Source organism: Symphalangus syndactylus, chromosome 17 (assembly GCF_028878055.3).
Source record: "Symphalangus syndactylus isolate Jambi chromosome 17, NHGRI_mSymSyn1-v2.1_pri, whole genome shotgun sequence".
In the NCBI taxonomy this organism is placed as follows: domain Eukaryota; kingdom Metazoa; phylum Chordata; class Mammalia; order Primates; family Hylobatidae; genus Symphalangus; species Symphalangus syndactylus.
The window spans coordinates 16,064,043-16,083,409 of NC_072439.2; positions in this window are offsets into that span (position 1 = coordinate 16,064,043).

Below are 19,367 nucleotides of genomic sequence, written 5' to 3' on the forward strand. Positions count from 1 at the left end.
GCTGGGCGCAGTGGCGGACGCCTGTAATTCCAGCTACTCAGGAGGCTGAGGCAGGAGAATCACTTGAACTTGGGAGGCGGAGGTTGCAGTGAGCCAAGATCGTGCCACTGCACGCCAGCCTGGGCAACAGAGTGAGATGCCATCTCAAAAAAAAAAAAAAGAAAGAAAAGAAAAAAACTTTCATAAAGTTTCATTCATATGTTAACTATATTTATATTTAACTATGTTATATGTTATATTTAACTATGTTAAATATGTTTTGGAAAATATTTCCACAGACTAACTTCTGGCTCAATACTTTCAATTTTTTGTTTGTTGGTTTGTTTGTTTGTTTGTTTGCTGGGACTCGCTTCATCGCCGGGCTGGAGTGCAGTGGCATGTTCATGGCTCACTGCAGCCTTGAACTCCTGAGCTGAAGTGATCCTCCTGCCTTACCCTGCCAGGTAGCTGGTACTACAGGCACAGGCCATCACATCTGGCTAATTTTTTTAAAATTTATTTTTAGTAGAGATGGGGTTTCACTATGTTGCCCAGGCTGGTCTCAAACTCCTGAGCTCAAGCAATCCTCCCACTTCAGCCTCCCAAAATGCTGGGATTACAGGTGTGAGCCACCGTGCAGGCTTCCTTTCAATTCCTGACATTTCTATTACACAGATGCTTCTGGAATGAGCCGCTAAAAGATACATTCATGCCATTAGTAGGCTGTGGCCTCGCATCTGGTGAGTTAGTAACTTACACAATAGAAGCGTTCTGGGAAGCCATTTCTACACCATGACAACTAATTAGGTGGTTTAAGTATCCGAGAAATATCTGTGAACCACATAAAAATACCCCTGTAAGCCCAATCTAAATGTATTCTCACTTCACCTTCCCCTCAGCTAAATCCCATAAATGCCTACACTCCAGCTTGAGTGACAGAGCAAGACTCTGTCTCTAAGAAAATAATTAATAAATAAATAAGAATTTTTAAAAAAGGAAACATGGATTAGAATCTCAAGGCTTTCCCTTACCAGCTGTGAGACCTCCCACAAGTCATGCCTCTTCTGGGAACTTCACTTTCTTCATCTGTAAGTGGAGTTCAATTCATTCCTACACTTATTTCTTCACTCACTTGTCAGGCTATTTATTGAGCACCTGCTATGTTCCAGGCACTTTTCTGGGTGCTGGAGGTAGAAACATCTGGTAACAAACAGGAAAAGCTCATACCCTAGTGAAAGGAAGGCAAATAATAACATATAGTAAAGAAATAGGCCGGGCATGGTGGCTCATGCCTGTAATCCCAGCACTTTGGGAGGCCGAGGCAGGCGGATCACCTGAGGTCAGGAGTTCAAGACCAGCCTGGCCAACATGGCAAAACTCTGTCTCTACTAAAAATACAAAACTTAGTTGGGCATGGTGGTGCATGCCTGTAATCCCAGCTGCTTGGGAGGCTGAGGCAGGAGAATCGCTTGAACCCAGGAGGCAGAGGTTGCAGTGAGCTGAGATCAGGCCACTACACTCCAGACTGGGCCACAGAGCGAGACTCCATCTCAAAAAAAGAAAAAAAAAAAGAAATGTCCAGGTCCGGGGTGATAAGTGCTACAGAGAAAATAAAGCAGAGTGAAGAGGATGGAACCAGGGATTTGGGGGGCAGGAAGGTGTCTCAGAAAAGCTGACTTAGAGCAGAGACCTGAAGCAAGTGACTGAGCCAGGAATTTATTCATTTGTTTATTTTGCAGACGGAGTCTCACTCTGTCACCCAGGCTGGAGTGCAGTGGTGCCCGGCTCACTGCACCTTCCGCCTCCCAAGGTCAAGCAATTCTCCTGCCTCAGCCTTCCGAGTAGCTGGGATTACAGGCGCCCGCCACCAGGCCTGGCTAATTGTTGTATTTTTAGTAGAGACGGGGTTTCACCATGTTGGCCAGGCTGGTCTTAAACTCCTGACCTCAAGTGATCCACCTACCTTGGCCTCCCAAAGTGCTGGGATTACAGGTGTGAGCCACCACACCCGGCCTATTTTTTTTTTTTTTTTTGAGATGGAGTCTCGCTCTGTGGCCCAGACTGGAGGTGCAGTGGCTCAATCTCAGCTTACTGCAACCTCCACCTCCTGGGTTCAAGCAGTTCTCCTGCCTCAGCCTCCCAAGTAGCTGGGATTACAGGCGCATGCCACCATGCCTGGCTAATTTTTGTATTTTCAGTAGAGACGGGATTTCACCATGTTGGCCAGGCTGCTCTCGAACTCCTGAGCTCATGGGATCCACCCACCTCAGGCTCCCAAAGTGATGGGATTATAGACATGAGCCACCGCTCCTGGCCAAGCCAGCCTTGAGGGTACCAAGGTGGACCATTCCAAGAAGATGAGACAGTGAGTGCAAAGGCCCTGTGGTGGGAACATGCCTGGTGTTTCTAAGAAACAGCAAAGACGTCAATATTGAGTGTGTGGAGTGTGATAGAAGATGACGTCTGAGAGGATGCCTGAGACCAGGTTATATAAGGCCTCGTAGGCCATTGTGAGGCCTTTTGTTTTACTCTGTGTGAGGTGGGAGCCATTGAAAGTATTAGGCAGAGAGGACATAATTTTACTCATGTCTTTTTTTTTTTTTTTCGAGACAGGGTCTCACTTTGTCACCCAGGCTGGAGTGCAGTGGCTTCATCTCGGCTCACTGAAACCTCAACCTCCCTGTTTCAAGCGATCTTCCTGCCTCAACCCCCCCCAAGTAGCAAGATTACAGGCACGCATCACCACACCTGGCTAACTTTTGTGTTAGTAGAGATGAGGTTTCACCATGTTACCCAGGCTGGTCTGGAATGCCTGAGTTAAGCAATCCACCCGCTTCAGCCTCCCAAAGTACTAGGATTACAGGGGTAAGTCCCACCGCCTGACCTACTCATGTCTTAAATGATCATGATGCTGGCTGCATTAAGAATAGGCTGTTAGCTACTCGGGAGGTTGAGGCAGGTGGATTGTTTGAGGACAGGAGTTCGACACTGCACTCCAGCCTATGAGAACCGATCTCTAAAACTAAAAATTTAAATTAAAAAACTTAGGCTGTTAAAATAATTTGGACATGGAAAACAGCCAGTTTCTCAGAAAGTTAAACAGAATTAACACATGACCCAGAAATTACAATCCTAGGTATATACCTGGGAATTAAAAACTGGTATTCAAATACTTGTACGTGGATGTTCATAACAGCATTATTCACAATAGCTAAAACGTGGAAACAACCCAAATGTCCATAAATCTATGAGCAGATAAGGCCAGGTGCAGTGGCATGCCTGTAATCCCAGCACTTTGGGAGGCCAGGGCAGGTGGATCACCTGAGGTCAGAAGTTCGAGACCAGTGTGGCCAACATGGCAAAACCATGTTAGTCTCTACCAAAAATACAAAATTAGCCAGGCATGGAGGCACATGCCTGTAGTCCCAGCTACTCAGGAGGCTGAGGCAGGAGAATTGCTTGACTCCGGGAGGTGGAGGTTGCAGTGAGCCAGTATCACGCTACTGCACTCGAGCCTGGGCGACAGAGCAAGACTCCATCTCAAAAACAAAAAAGAGAAAAGAAATGAAGTGCTGATAGATGCTACAACATGGATACAGCTTGAAAACATGATGCCAAGTGAAAGAAGACAAACACAAAATGTCACATAGTGTATGATTCCATTTATATGAAGTGTCCAGAAGAGGCAAGTCCACAGAGACAGAAAATAGTGTTGTGGTGCCAGGGGTTGGGGGAAGGAGCGAATGGGTAATCACTGTTTAATGGGTGTGAGGTCTCCTTTGGGGGTGATGAAATGTTTTGGAACTAGATGGAGGTGATGATTGCACAACATTATGAATGTACTAAATGCCACTGAATTGCTCACTTTAAAATGGTTAATTTTCTGTTAATGTGAATTTCACCTCAATAAAAAAAATTTAAGCAACAGATTAAAAAAATCATTAGAATGAGAGGTGATGGTGGCTTCCACGAGGGTGGTGACGGCGGAGGTGGTGAGAAGTGGTTAGAATCTATTCTGAAGGTAGAGCTGACAGAATTTGCTGATGGATTGAGTGTTGGGAGGAAGAGAAAGAGAGGAGTAAAAAATGATTCTAAGGGTCCTGGAGTGCAATGGCGTGACCTCGGCTCACTGCAACCTCCGCCTCCCAGGTTCAAGCGATTCTCCTGCCTCTGCCTCCCAAGTAGCTGGCATTACAGGTACCCGCCACCACGCCTGGCTAACTTTTTGCATTTTTAGTAGAAACAGGGTTTCACCATGTTGGCCAGCTGGTCTTGAACTCCTGACCTCAGGTGTTCCACCCGTCTCAGCCTCCCAAAGTGCTGGAATTATAGGCGTGAGCCACCACGCCCGGCCGACTCTAAGGTTTTTGATCTGAAAAGATGCCAAGATGAGGTTTCCATTTATTGAGATTAGATGAATTGCAGGCATGGGGAGACAGGAGGAGAATGTGAATCAGAAATTTGGTTTTGGACATGTTGAGGTACCCAATAGACTTCCCAGTGGAAATGTTGAGAGGACAGGTGAATATGAGTCTGAGTTCAGGGATAAGATCCAAACTAGACTGATTGATTTGGGAGTCCATCACCAAAAGAGTGAGTGAAGAGAGAAAGGAGAAGAGAATCAAGAACTGAGCCCTTTGGCTCTCCAATTTAAAGACTCCAAGGACGGGGAAGACTGCAGAGCAGGAGCCACTGGGTCAGAAGGGAAGTCTTGAGAGTGGAGTGTCCTGGAAGCTGAGGGAGAAAATAAACCAAGGAGGAAGGCATGACTGTCAACAAGGAAGGAGCTCAAGTAATATGAGGACAGGCCACCGGACGACGGGACTGAGCCACATAGGGGTCATTGGTAACGTCACCAAGAGCTGATTTGGAGCTGGGCACGGTGGCTTGCACCTGCCATTCCAGTTATTTGGGAGGCTGAGGAGGGAGGATAACTTGAGCCTAGGAGCTCGAGACCAGCCTGGGAAACATAGGGAGACTCTGTCTCTACAAAACATTTTAAAAATAGCCAGGCGTGGTGGCACATGCCTATCGTCTCAGCTACTCACGAGGCTGAGGCAGGAGGATCAGTTGGCCCCGGGAGTTCAGGACCAGCCTGGGAAAAAAAAAAAAAAAAAATGGCTGATTTGGCAAAGTCACAGATTTGGGAGGAAAAGGAATCAGAGACACAAGATGAGTACAAATACCTCTGAGGATTGTGTTGTTTTATTTTATTTTATTTTATTTTATTTTATTTTATTATGTTATTTTTTGAGTCTCACTTGGTTGCCCAGGCTGGAGTGCAGTGGCACGCTCTCAGCTCACTGCAACCTCCACCACCCGGGGTCAAGCAATGCTCCTGCCTCAGCCTCCCAAGTAGCTGGGATTACAGGTGCCGGCCACCACTCCTAGCTAATCTTTGTATTTTTAGTAGAGACGGGGTTTCACCCATGTTGGCCAGGCTGGTCTTGAACTCCTGGCCTCAAGTGATCTACCCGCCTTGGTTTCCTAAAGTGCTGAAATTACAGGCATGAGCCACCATACCCAGCCGCTGAGGATTGTATTGTAAAGAGCAGCAGAACACTGAAGCTAAAGCGAGATGAGGAGTTAAAAAAGCAGAGGCCCGGGGCGGTGGCTTGCGCCTGTAATCCTAGCACTTTGGGAGGCTGAGGCAGGCAGATCACAAAGTCAGGAGTTCGAGACCAGCCTGGCCAACATAGTGAAACCCTGTCTCTACTAAAAATACTAATAATAATAATAATAATAAAATTAGCCAGGCATGACGGTGTGTGTCTGTAATCCCAGCTACTCGGGAGGCTGAGGCAAGAGAATCACATGAACCCAGGAGGCGGAGGTTTCAGTAAGCTGAGATCGTGCCACTGCATTCCAGCCTAGGCAACAGTACAAGATTCCATCTCGAAGGAAGGAAGGAAAGAAGGAAGGGAGGAAGGAAGGGAGGAAGGAAGGGAGGAAGGAAGGAAGGAAGGAAGGAAGGAAGGAAGGAAGGAAGGAAGGAAGGAAGGGAAAGAAAAGAAAAAGCAGGTTTGTATTAGAATGTGCTTTGATGCCAACGAGAATGCTCCAGGAGATACCAGAGAATTGATGGTTCAGGAGAGAAAGCAGAGGCTTGCTTGACTGATGGCCCTGAGTAGGCAAGAGAGAAGAGGACCAAGTGTACACATGTAGAAGTCGGCCTTGGCTGAGAGTGTTTCTGCAGTTAACAGGAGAGACGAAAACAATAGTCACAGGTAGGTGGGTAGATGTGTTGAAAACCTGCGTAAGGGCTGGGTGCGGTGCTCATGCCTGTAATCCCAGCACTTTGGGAGGCCGAGGCAGGTGGATCAAAGGTCAGGAGATCAAGACCATCCTGACCAACATGGTAAAACCCCGTCTCTACTTAAAAAAAAAAAAAAAAAAAAAAAATACAAGAATTAGCCAGGCGTGGTGGCGTGCACTTGTAATCCCAGCTACTCAGGAGGCCAAGGCAGGAGAATCGCCTGAAGCCGGGAGGCAGAGGTTGCAGTAAGCCGACATTGCACCACTGCACTCCAGCCTGGGCGATAGAGCGAGACTCCATTAAAAAAAAAAAAACAAAAAAAAAACAAGAAAACCTGAGGAAGTTTCCTGATGGCTTCTCTTCTCTCCAGAAACTAAGAACAGGGTCAAGGGTGAGGGTGAGGTTGGAGAGGAGGTGGGCAAGGTTGGAGGAGGGAACCACAGGTAGGAAATAGAGTCCCAGGAGGGTGGGAGAGTGAATAGACAGGACTGGGGTTGGCAGGCAGTCCCCAGCCCCCAGGCGAGTAATCGTGAAATTGTGGTGAGCTCAGTCTCACCACTGTATTATGCGTTTTTCTCCAGCCACGTTCAGCAGGTGCAGGTACAGAGTAGGAAAGAGCTGGGTGACAGCTGTGTACCCTGCAGAAGTGCTGCTCTTGGGGATTATCATAAAAACCGGTCTGTTCGCCAGGCGTGGTGGCTCGTGCCTGTAATCCCAACACTTTGGGAGGATCACTTGAGGTCAGGAGTTCGAGTTCAGCCTGGCCAATATTGCAAAACCCTGTCTCTACTGAAAATACAAAAATTAGATGGACATGGTGGTGCACACCTGTAGTCCCAGCTACTTGCGAGGCTGAAGCAGGAGCATCGCTTGAACCCTGGAGGCGGAGGTTGCAGGCAGCCGAGATTGCACCACTGTACTATAGCCTGGGTGACAGAGCAAAATGCTGTCTCAAAATAAATAAATAAATACAAAAAAAAATCTGGCTGTGATGGTTATGGTTATAAATGCTTTGATGTGGTAAACAGAGGGGCTCTGGAAAGGAGAGGGACCATGGGTCTTACCCGAACCTTTTACAGATGCGGCGACAACCCACTGAGGTCCCTTTCAGGTTTTATATGCTCTAAAATGATGTTTTTCTCCCAAATGTAACATGCAATTATGATTATGCTCCAAAAATGTCCCAATAGCTCAACCCATTATGAAATTTGTGGAGGACGTGCAGTGGTTCATGCCTGTAATTCCAGCACTTTGAGAGGCTGAGGCAATCCGATCGCTTGAGCCCAGGAGTTCAAGACCAGCCTGGGCAACATAGTGAGACCCTATCTCTACTAAAAATAAAAAATAAAAAATTAACTGGTTGTGGTGGTGTGTGCCTGTCATCCCAGCTACTCAGGAGGCTGCTCCAAGACGGTGTTTTGAACCGGGGAGGTTGAGGCTGCAGTGAGCTATGATTATGCATGCCGCTGCACTCCAGCCTGGGCAACAGAGCGAGACCTTGTCTCGAAAGAAGAAATTTGCAGAGGCAATCAGCAAACATTTCCCAAGCCCTTCCGGACTGCCCTGCCTGAGTATCACAGGTGGAATGATACAGAATATTTGTGAAGCCCTGTGTGTTTTTCCTGCAGAGGCTCATTGAGCGGCAGTGAGATGCTTAATTAGCCTGTCTGCCTGGGTTTCAATCCTAGCTCTGCTTCTTGCAGTCAACTTCTTCACGTGTCAGTTTTCTCATCTACAAAATGGGGGCGATAGCAGCAGCAGGGACCTCCCCAAGCTTTTAGAGGAAGTAAGTGGGTAAATATATACAGAGCTTAGCACAGCACCCGCCGCGTAGTAGACACATGATAAACGGTGCTTATTATCATTCATTGAATTGCCGTAATAGTTTAGAAGGGATGTACTATGATAATTCCTTTTCTACTGTGATAGCAATTAAAATATTAAAGTGTTTGGCCCAGGCATGGAGGCTCAGGCCTGTAATCCTAGCAATTTGGGAGGCCAAGGCAGGTGCATTGCATGAGCTCAGGAGTTTGAGACCAGCCTGGGCAACATGACAAAACCCTGACTCTACAAAAAATACAAAAATTAGACGAGTGTGGTGGCCCATGCCTGTGGCCCCAGCTACTCAGGAGGCTGAGGTGGGAGGATTGCTTGAGCCAAGGAGGTTGAGGCTGCCATGAGCTGAGATTGCACCACTGCACTCCAGCCTCGGCAACAGAGCGAGACCCTGTCTCCAAAATATTATATATATATATGTGTGTGTGTGTATATATACATATATATGTGTGTATATATATGTGTATATCTATATATAATGTACATATATAATATTGAAGGGTTCATATTGAAAGCCTTATACACACACACACACACGTTAGTTTGCGGTAACTCTGGGTAGAGGTGAAGACCAAGGAAACCCGAAGAAGCTAAGCTGATCTACATAAGAAAGTATCAAGGCCGGGCGTGGTGGCTCAGGCCTGTAATCCAGCACTTCGGGAAGCCGAGGCGCATGGATCACTTGAGGTCAGGAGATCGAGATCAGCCTGGCCAACCTGGTGAAGCCCCGTCTGTACTAAAAATACAAAAACATTAGCTAGGCGTGGTTATCCCAGCTACTTGGGAGGCTGAGGTAGGAGAATCACTTGAACCCAGGAGGCAGAGATTGCAGCCAGCTGAGACCGCACCACTGCACTCCAGCCAGGGCGACAGAGTGAGACTCCGTCTTAAAAAAAAAGGGCTGGGCACGGTGGCTCACACCTGTAATCCCAGCACTTTGGGAGGCCGAGGCGGGCGGATCACAAGGTCAGCATATCGAGACCATCCTGGCCAACACGGTGAAACCCTGTCTCTACTAAAAATACAAAAAATTAGCCGGGCTCGGTGGCGGGCGCCTGTAGTCCCAGCTCCTCAGGAGGCTGAGGCAGGAGAATGGCATGAATCTGGGAGGCGGAGTTTGCAGTGAGCCAAGATTGCACCACTGCACTCCAGCCTGGGCAATACAGCGAGACTCTGTCTCAAAAAAAAAAAAAAAAAAGGAAAAAAAAAGTATCAAAGCAATACATTCATTCTCTGACATCCAACAGATTGGCAAAAATTAGACAGTCTAAGAACATCAAGTTCTGGAGGAACATATGCAAGAATGGATCATTTGCCACGGTTGGAAGGAGGCCAAATAGGTGCATCCCTTCAATACTTTAAGAAAATAAATGTGAGGATGCCTGATGACCCATATCACACTGTCCAACAGGCCCGTAAATGAGATTTGTATGAGGATGTCCATTGGAGTGCAATTTAGGCATCAAGGAGTTGGAGGGAAGTAGATGTCCATCGTTAGGGCTGGAGAAGTAGAATATGGAATACACAGTAGAATACTACACAGACAATGTAAAAGAGGGAGAAACTAACATCAATGTATTGCTCAGTAAATGCCCAATGCTGAATGCTTTAAGATATCAGCTTGGGCCGGGAGCGGTGACTCATGCCTGTAATCCCAGCACTTTGGGAAGCCGAGGTGGGTGGATCACGAGGTCAGGAGTTCGAGACCAGCCTGGCCAACATGGTGAAACCCTGTCTCTACTAAAAATACAAAAATTAGCTGGGCGTGGTGGCATGTGCCTGTAATCCCAGCTATTTGGGAGGCTGAGGCAGGAGAATTGCTTGAACCCAGGAAGCAGAGGTTGCAGTCAGCCGAGATCGTGCCACTGCACTCCAGCCTGGGCGACAGAGCAAGACTCCACCTCAGAAAAAAAAAAAAAAAGATATCAGCTTGCATGTTAGCAAGTCAAGCCAGAAGGATCGCTGGAGCCCAGGACCTTCCAGCATAAGGAGTTACCCTCTACTCAATTCCTTGTTCCTGCCTTTGCAAAACTCACTGTTCTACTGTTTCCCAGTGGGTTTCAAGATGAAATAAGTACCGGAGTTTGAAGCTGCAGTGAGCTATGATGGCACCACTGCATTCCGACCTGGGTGACAGAGCAAGATTCCATCTCTAAAACACAAACAAAAAACCAGCTTGCAACAATCCTATGAGAAAGTGACCGTTATTTAACAACTTTCATCTTACAAATGGAGAAACTGAAGCCCAGAGAGGTTAAGTAACTTGCTCAAGGTCATTCATCCAATAAGCAGTGAGGATGGAACTTGAACCAGGGCAGATGCTCCACAGTCTACAAGACTCACTCATCTCCAGCTAGAAATAGGCATAGCCACCCAGAGAGCTCTCAAAAAGAACAAAGAAAGAAAGAGAATGAGGTTTGTAGCTTAACAGCGACTCTACAAATTTAAAACACACATACAGTGCCGGGCACCGTGGCTCACGCCTGTAATCCCAGCACTTTGGGAGGCCGAGGAGGGTGGATCACGAGGTCAGGAGATGGAGACCATCCTGTGAATGGTGAAACCCCATCTCTACTAAAAAATACAAAAAATTAGCCGGGCGTGGTGGCGGGCGCCTGTCGTCCCAGCTACTCGGGAGGCTGAGGCGGGAGGATGGCATGAACCCAGGAGACAGAGCTTGCAGTGAGCCAAGATCGCGCCACTCCACTCCAGCCTGGGTAACACAGCGAGACTCCATCTCAAAACACACACACACACACACACACACACACACACACACACAGAGCAAAACTAACTGCAAGGATACACAGGGATCTTGATAAAAGAAGAGAGATTGGAAGGCCAAAAATTAAGCATATAAGAGTAGGTGCCTGTAGGGGGACAGATGAAGGGGAGAAACTACTAAAATTAAATGTAACTGAAGATGATTGCATAGAATCAGCATAAGTCTACGCACTTGCAGTTCTAAATCAGGAAAGCATCGAGATCCCCAGGGAGGGAGAGGACCATGGGGTGGGGAGGCGTTGCAGCTGAGGGAGGGGGACACGTGAGAAAGGGAGGCAGCTGGTGAAGCAGTTAAAAGAACAGCCCCTATAGCCAGGCTGCCAGGGTTCAAAGCCCAGCTCTGTCACAGTTCCACTGGGGTTTTTTGTTTGTTGGTTGGTTGGTTGGTTTTGTTTTGTTTTTTAAAATGGAGTCTCGCTCTGTCGCCTAGGCTGGAGTGCAGTGGCACGATCTCGGCTCACTGCAACCTCCACCTCCTGGGTTCAAGCGATTCTCCTGCCTCAGCCTCCCGAGTAGCTGGGACTACAGGCACATGCCACCACGCCCAGTTAATTTTTGTATTTTTTAGTAGAAATGGGGTTTCACCATGTCGGCCAGCTGGCCTCGAACCCCTGACTTTGTGATCCACCCACCTTGGCCTCCCAAAGTGCTGGGATTACAGGCGTGAGCCACGAAGGCCGACCCATTCATACTATTTGTAGTCATAAGAGATGCACAGAAAGTGCCTTCTTCTTCCACAACCAAAGCCAAGAAATGGAGCAATATAGATTGTTCCTCAAGGTTCTCACAGAAATCACCCGCATGCAAACTTTTTTTTGAGACAGGCTCTTGTTCTGTCACCCAGGCTGCAGTGCGAGTGGTGCCATCAAGGCTCACTGCAGCCTTGAGTTCCTGGGTTCAAATGATCCTCCCATCTCAGCCTCCCAAGTAGCTGGGACTACACGTGGAAGATACTGTGCGTGGCTGAATTTTTGTTTTTAGAGATGGGCTTTCACTGTGTTGCCCAGGCTGGTCTTGAACTCCTGACCTCACACAATCCTCCTGCCTTGGCCTCAAAAAGTGCTGGGATTACAGGCATGAGCCACTGTGCCTGGCCAGAAATCCCATTTTTATTTCTTTTAGATACAGCAGTGTGTGATCTGACTCACCTTTGAAAAGGATGACTCTGGGCCTGGCACAGTGGCTCATGCCTGTAATCCCAGCACTTTGGGAGGCCAAGGCGGGTAGGTCATTTGAGGTCAGGAGTTTGAGACCGGCGTGGCCAACATGGTGAAACCCCGTCTCAACTAAACATACAAAAATTAGCCAGGTGTGGTGGTACGTGCCTGTAATCCCAGCCACTCAGGAGGCTGAGGCGGAAGAATCGCTTGAATCCAGGAGGCGGAGGCTGCAGTGAGCTGAGATTGAGCCATAGCACTCTGGCCTTGGCGAGAGAGCGAGACTCAGTCTCAAAAAAAAAAAAATGACTCTGGTTGCTGGTGGGAAAGGGTGGGCCAGTGTGGAAGTGGGGGGCTGAGGGAGGAGAGAGAGGAGGCTCCTGGGAGAGTCCAGGTGGGAGCTAATGGACCCTCCACTCGGTGGTGCCGCTGGAGGTAGGGAGATGGGGTGAGATTTGGAGCTCAAGGTAGAGCAGAAAGGGTTTGCTGATAGAGTGGATGTGGGTGTGAGGAAGAAAGGGGTGTCAAGGGCAACTGCAAGGTTTTGGCCTGAGCAACCGGGAGAGTTTGGAATTTCTCCCAGAGGCAGCAGGGACTCATAGGAAGATGTTGAGGCTGGAGCGGGGGAGGGGACTCAGTCAGTTGCCAAAATCACCAAGGTGGCAGCCAGGACTGGGAACACAGGCTTGAGAAACAGGAGGCAGGGATAGATTTCTAGCCCTGGCTCAGCCCCCAACTCACTGTGGGCTCCTGGGCAAGCTAACACCCCTCACTGGACTTCACTACTCCCTACTACAGAGAGGCTGTTAGGAAGAGAAAGCCCTGACTCAAATATCCCCAGGATCAGATAAACACACAATCAGCACACAAGATTGAATCTCTTCTCCTTATCCTCCTCCCCAAAGCCCAGCTGTGCTCCACTGGGGCAGGGTACAGAAGTGCCCTGATCCAGGAGCCTTGAGGATAAAATTAGTGACAATGGCAGGCGGCACTTGCGCCAGGGGCTATTCACGCTCAGTGAAATGAAGACCACACAGAAGCCATCTGAGGTGGGAGCTTTATTATCATCCTCATCTGTAAATAGGGAAACAGACTCTGAAATGACTTGCCCAAAGTCACAGGGGAGAACTGGGATTCCAAGACATCTCCCCACCAGCACTGCTGTCTCACATCCTGGTCCAACCACCAGCACCTCTCACCTGGATGGTCCAAGTCACCTCCTATTGGGCTCCTTACTTCTGCCCCATCCCTGATACCATGTTCTTCATATACAGCCAGAAGGATTCCCCCCAGTCTTTTTTTTTTTTTTTTTTTTTTGAGACAGAGTCTTACTCTGTCGCCCAGACTGGAGCGCAGTGGCGCAATCTTGGCTCACTGCAACCTCCACCTTCCGGGTTCAAGCGATTCTCCTGCCTCAGCTTCCCGAGTAGCTGGGATTACAGGCACCCACCATCACACCTTGCTAATGTTTACATTTTTAGAAGAGACGGGGTTTTGCCATGTTGGCCAGGCTGGTCTCCAACTCCTGACCTCAGATGATCTGCCTGCTTCGGCCTCCCAAAATGCTGGGATTACAGTCATGACCCACCGTGCCCGGCCTCCCCACTTTTTTTTTTTTTGAGACAGGGTCTCACTCTGTCACCCAGACTGGAGTGCAGTGGTGCGATCTCAGCTCACTGCAGACTCAACCTCCTGGCTTCAGGCAACCCTCCCACCCTGGCCTCCCAAAGTGTTGGGATTACAGGCATGAGCCACTGCATCCAACCCAGAAGGATCCTGTGATAAAATTTAAGTCTGCTCAAGTTCTTCCTCTGTCCAAAACCCCTCCATGGCTCCCACTTAAATCAGAGTCAAATCTAAGTCTTTTAACAAAACATTTATTTAGAGTCAGGGTCTCACTGTGTCAATGAGGCTGTCGCAATAGCGTGATCTTGGCTCACTGCAGCCTTGACCTTCTGGGCTCAAGCGATCCCCAGCTTCCAGAGTAGCTGGAACTACAGGTATATGCCACCACATCTGGCTAATTTATTTTAATTTCTTGTAGAGACAGAGTCTCACTATATTGCCCAGGCTGATCTCGAACTCCTGGCCTCAAACCATCCTCCTGCCTTGGCCTCCCAAAGTGTTGGGATTACAGGCATACAAATTGAAGTCTTTATGGTGGTCCTCAAGGCCCCCTGAACAGTTGGCTCCCTGACTAGCTCTTTAGCCTTATTCCTCCCACTATTGCCCTCCCCTACTGTCGTCCAGCTTCCCCAGGCTCCTTGCTCTTCCTCCAACACACCAGACGTGCTCCTGCTTCAGGGCCTTTGCACCTGCTGCTCCCCCTACAGACCCATGCGGCCCACTCCCTCACCTCCTTCAGGTCTCTGCTCAAATGTCACTCCTCAGCGAGGCCTTCTCTCTCTATGTGGACCCTATTTAAAATTGCAGGCCAGGTGTGGTGGCTCATGCCTATAATTTCAGCACTTTGGGAGGCTGAGGCGGGCGGATCACTTAAGGTCAGGAGTTCATGACCAGCCTGGCCAACATGGTGAAACCCTATCTCTACTAAAAATACAAAAATTAACCGGGCATGATGGCGCGGGCCTGTAATCCCAGCTACTTGGGAGGCTGAGGCAGAAGAATCGCTTGAACCCGGGAGGTAGAGGTTGCAGTGAGCTGAGATCCCACCACCGCACTTCAGCCTGGGCGACAGAGTGAGACTCCATCAGTGAATAAATAAATAAATAAATAAATAAATAAATAAATAAATACAATTGCAGCCATCCCCCCTGCCCCCATACCCTATGCCTCCTCCTCCCCTGCTGCATTTTCCCCACAGTACTTACCCTCATCTATCACACTCTATGTATTACTTTTTTATTTGATTATCTGTCTCCCTGGAACGTGAGCTCATGAGGTCAGGAATTTGTATCTGTTTTGTTCACTGCTGTATTCCCAGCACCTAGAACAGTGCCCAACACATAGTAGGTGCTCAGTAAATATCTGCCAAGCAGATGAGTTTCTGGGGTTCATGCTCCTCCCCACTGTACCTTTTTATGCAAAGCGCTGGGATAGCTGCTTTCTGGTGTTGGTATTTGACCACACCTCTCCATCTCACAGCTCACTGCAGTCTTGAATTCTCCGGCTCAAACGATCTCCATCTCCCCTGCTTCTGCCAGGGGGTAAAGGCAAAGAATCCCTCCTCCCTAGAGTCCATTCTGGCTTCATCCCAGCCCCCATCTAGCCCCCTCCCCTTCATCGTCCCTATGATGCCCACGTCACTTCCCTGCTTAAAATCCTCCAGGGACTCAAGGATTCCACATTGTAATCTCCACACCAGGGTTTTCTGTACTGTCAGTCACAACTGCTTAGCAGGCTGTAAAATCACCCAGTAGTTTTTTCAATAGCATAGAATAAATCAGAGTCAGCCGGGCATAGTGGCTCACACCTGTAATCCCAGCACTTTGGGAGGCTAAAGCAGACGGATCACCTCAGGTCAGGAGTTCCAGACCAGCCTGACCAACATGGTGAAACCCTATCTCTACAAACATTAGCCAGGCATGATGGCGGGTCCCTGTAATCCCAGCTACTCGGGAGGCTGATGCGGGAGGATCGCTTGAACCCAGGAGGTGGAGGTTGCAGTGAGCCAAGATAGCACCATTGCACTCCAGCCTAGGGAACTGAGCAAGACTCCATCTCAAAAAAAAAAAAAAAAAAAAATAGATCAGAGTCTGCGCACATAGTGTCGACATAACGTAGACTAAGTTGGAGATGAAGCGTGGTTTCATGAAACTTTCATTTCAGTTGTATTAGGCTGGTGCAAATGCAACTGCAGTTTTTGCCATTGCTTTTGATGACAAAAATCACAATGAATTTTGCACCAATCTAATATATGCATTGCATCATGATGTGTGTTTCTCACCTTGAGTCAACAAAGTTTGCAAAAACCCTGTAAAAAAGTTTGTAGTCCTGCCTCTCCTAAATCCTGTGTGCTGAGTAGATGGATGATATTAATAGCAGCTCAGATTTATCTCTTTGCTGAGATCCATGCCAAGTGGTTTTGCCTACTTTGGCTCATGGACTCCTTGTCACACCCTGAGTATGGTCATGATTCCCATTTGACAGATGGTAAGACTGAGGCTTAGGCTGGAGACATCCCATGCCTGAGATCACTAGGCTGGGAAAGCTGAGGCTTGAGCCCCAGTGAGCTTCCCTCCTGAGCCTGCACAGGTAATGCTTGCCCGTTTGCCCACTCGCCCAGCCTCTCCTGATCTGCTCTGCGCCTACAAGATCACTCAGGGGTGCCAGCCTGTCCTCAGAGCCCAACAGGTGCAAACCACCTTATTGATCCCCCTGACACTCCAGCCAGCAGTATCATTTCAACCTCCATTCTGCAGGCTGGAAGACCGAGGCCTTTCATCTCATCCCAGAAAACAAGAGCTAGAAAGCCTTTCCAAGGATGCACCATTTTGTCACCCTTCTCCAAACTGCCCTCTTTGAAAGGCAGGAGAGAGAAATGGCTAAAGATGTGTCTTTGACTTCCCAGGCTCAAATCCCATCCCATTCATTCCTCTCCTTCTTTTTTTTTTTTTTTTTTTTTTTGAGACAGAGTCTCTCTCTGTCACCTGGGCTGGAGTGCAGTGGCACGATCTCAGCTGACTGCAACCTCCGCCTCCTGGGTTCAAGCGATTCCTGTGCCTCAACCTCCCAAGTAGCTGGAATTACAGGTGTGCACATCCACCCTTGGCTAATTTTTGTATTTTTTAGTAGAGATGGGGTTTCACCATGTTGTCCAGGCTGGTCCTGAACTCCTGGAATCAAGTGATCTTCCCATCTCGCCTTCCCAAAGTGCTGGGATTACAGATGTGAGGCACTGCGCCCGGCCCAAATCCCATCCTTCTAAACTTTGTAGCTATGTGACACTAGGCAAGCTCTCTGGATCTCAGTTTCCTTTTCCGCAGGATGGGTATAAGAATAGTAATCCACCGATAAGACCATGTTTAAGACTGAATTAAGTTAGAATACACTCAAAGTTCTTAGGACAGTTGCCATACCCCTTTGCTAGGGAGTCTTCCCAGCAGCCCTAAGTAGTTGGGCTATTTACCCCTGAGACTTGTCATAGAGAGGAGAAGGCCCTTGCCTGAGTTCACACGGCTAAGAAGTGGGAAAGCCAGAATCTGGATGTAGATCTGCCTGGGCTTTTAACCACCAAATCATAACAGTCATTTAAAGGGGATATTGGCCAGACACGGTGGCTCATGCCTGTAATCCTAACACTTTGGGAGGCCGAGGCGAGCAGATCACCTGAGGCTAAGAGTTCAAGACCCTTGGCTGGGCGCGGTGGCTCACGCTTGTAATCCCAGCACTTTGGGAGGCCGAGGCGGGCGGATCACGAGGTCAGGAGATCGAGACCACGGTGAAACCCCGTCTCTACTAAAAATACAAAAAAATTAGCCGGGCGTGTTGGCGGGCGCCTGTAGTCCCAGCTACTCGGAGAGGCTGAGGCAGGAGAATGGCGTGAACCCGGGAGGCGGAGCTTGCAGTGAGCCGAGATTGCGCCACTGCACTCCAGCCTGGGCGACAGAGCGAGACTCCGTCTCAAAAAAAAAAAAAAAAAAAAAAAAAAAAAAAAAAGAGTTCAAGACCCACCTGGTCAACGTGGTGAAACCTTGTCTCTACTAAAAATACCAAAAAAATAAAAAATAAAAAATAAAATAAAAATAAACGGGGTACTAGCAGCAGCAGCAGCAGCAACATTTTCCAAATTAAAGAATGAGAGACTCAGAGAGGGTAAGGGCATGCCCAATTCACACAGCATGTAAGTGGCAGGGCCAGAACTCAAACCCAGGCTTGTGCAGGCTGACCTACACTCCAACAAGCCCCTCCATATAGTCAGGATGGAAGGAAAAGGCAGGTTCGGGGATGCCCCTGCCCCAGCTTGGTCTGGGCCTCTGATGTCCCTGACTCTGGCCCCTGCCCAGACTAGGGTGACTGCTCCCCTGAAAGCTCTGCAGTGGGGGCACAGGGGTGGCATGGATGATGGCAAAGGGTGCAGCAGCCCCCTCCGCCAGCCTCTGATTGGGGCCCTGCAGTCCCCCAGGATTTGGTGCTTGGAAAGCTGACGTTGGGTTGCTATGGTGATGGGTTTGGGGCGGTTGCCATGGCAGCAGAACTAGCCTGGGTTTAAAAATATCTAGCAGGAGGTTTGTGTTTGTGTGTGAGTGTGAGTGCGTGACCGACCGTGCTGTTGTGTGTGTCCAAACGGGAGGGCTCGTTGGGGGGAGCGCAGGGTTGGGACTGCAGGCATGACTCGGGGGTGGGGGCTGAGCGGCACACAGCTTTCCATGTGTGTTGTGCGTGTCACTGAGTGGCCCGTGAAGTCTGGTTATTGTGTGTGTTATCCTATGTGGGCCTTGTATCTAAATGTGTGTGTTTACCCGATTTGTGTGCAAGGAATGACTGAGTCTGTTCGTCAGTCTATACATCACATGTCGCTAATATGTCTTATGTAACATAGGCCATGGATGTCCTGTGGCTTTGATCATGGATTTGTAACTTTTCCGAGTATGTGGGGCCAAGTGTGGAGCTGTCGTGGCTCTGAATGTGTGCACCTGGGACATACCTGCATATTAGATGTGTGTCTATTTGTGTATGAGAGCCTGTGTTGTGGCTTTGCGTCTGCATGACTGAATGTGCATTACAGATGAGTGTGTATGTGTGTGTATGTGTGCCTATTCCCTGTGAGTGTGTCTGTGTGAGACTGTGTTGAGACCGTGCACCTGCAGCAGGGCCAGTGTGACTCTGTGTGTGTCACACAGAGCGGGGGAAACTTCACAGCTAACTTCATGGATGTTGGGATATGTACCTGTGTGGTGTGAGGCTATTTGACTCAAAGGGTCTAAGGTGTGGTACTCAGCCTGACCCCCGTATCTCCCTGCATCCCTCTTGCCTCTTCCCCGTCTCCATGGCAACCAGCTCCTCAGCTCCCTCCAGGAAGATGGAGGGGGAGGATCCAGACTGCAGTGGACCACAGCCCCCTCCCATCCCCCTTGGCTCTGGGGACAATGGGGGGGAGGGGACAGATGGGTAGCCACCCCATCCACCCCAGGCCATCTGCTACCCCCCCATCCTGGGGACCTGAGAGCATGGCAAGGGAGGAGCAGGGGGCGGGTTGGAGCCGATCCCCCTGCCGCAGATCACACAGTGGCCACAATTACCTGCATCCAGACCCCTTCTGAGCCTAATCTTGCCTCTGACCAACCCAGGAAGGAAAGATTCCTTGGAGATTAAGAACCCAGGGAGAAGGAAATTCTTGTATCAAGGAACACAGAATAATAGCAATGATCCATTCCAAAGAAAGGCACCCTGGT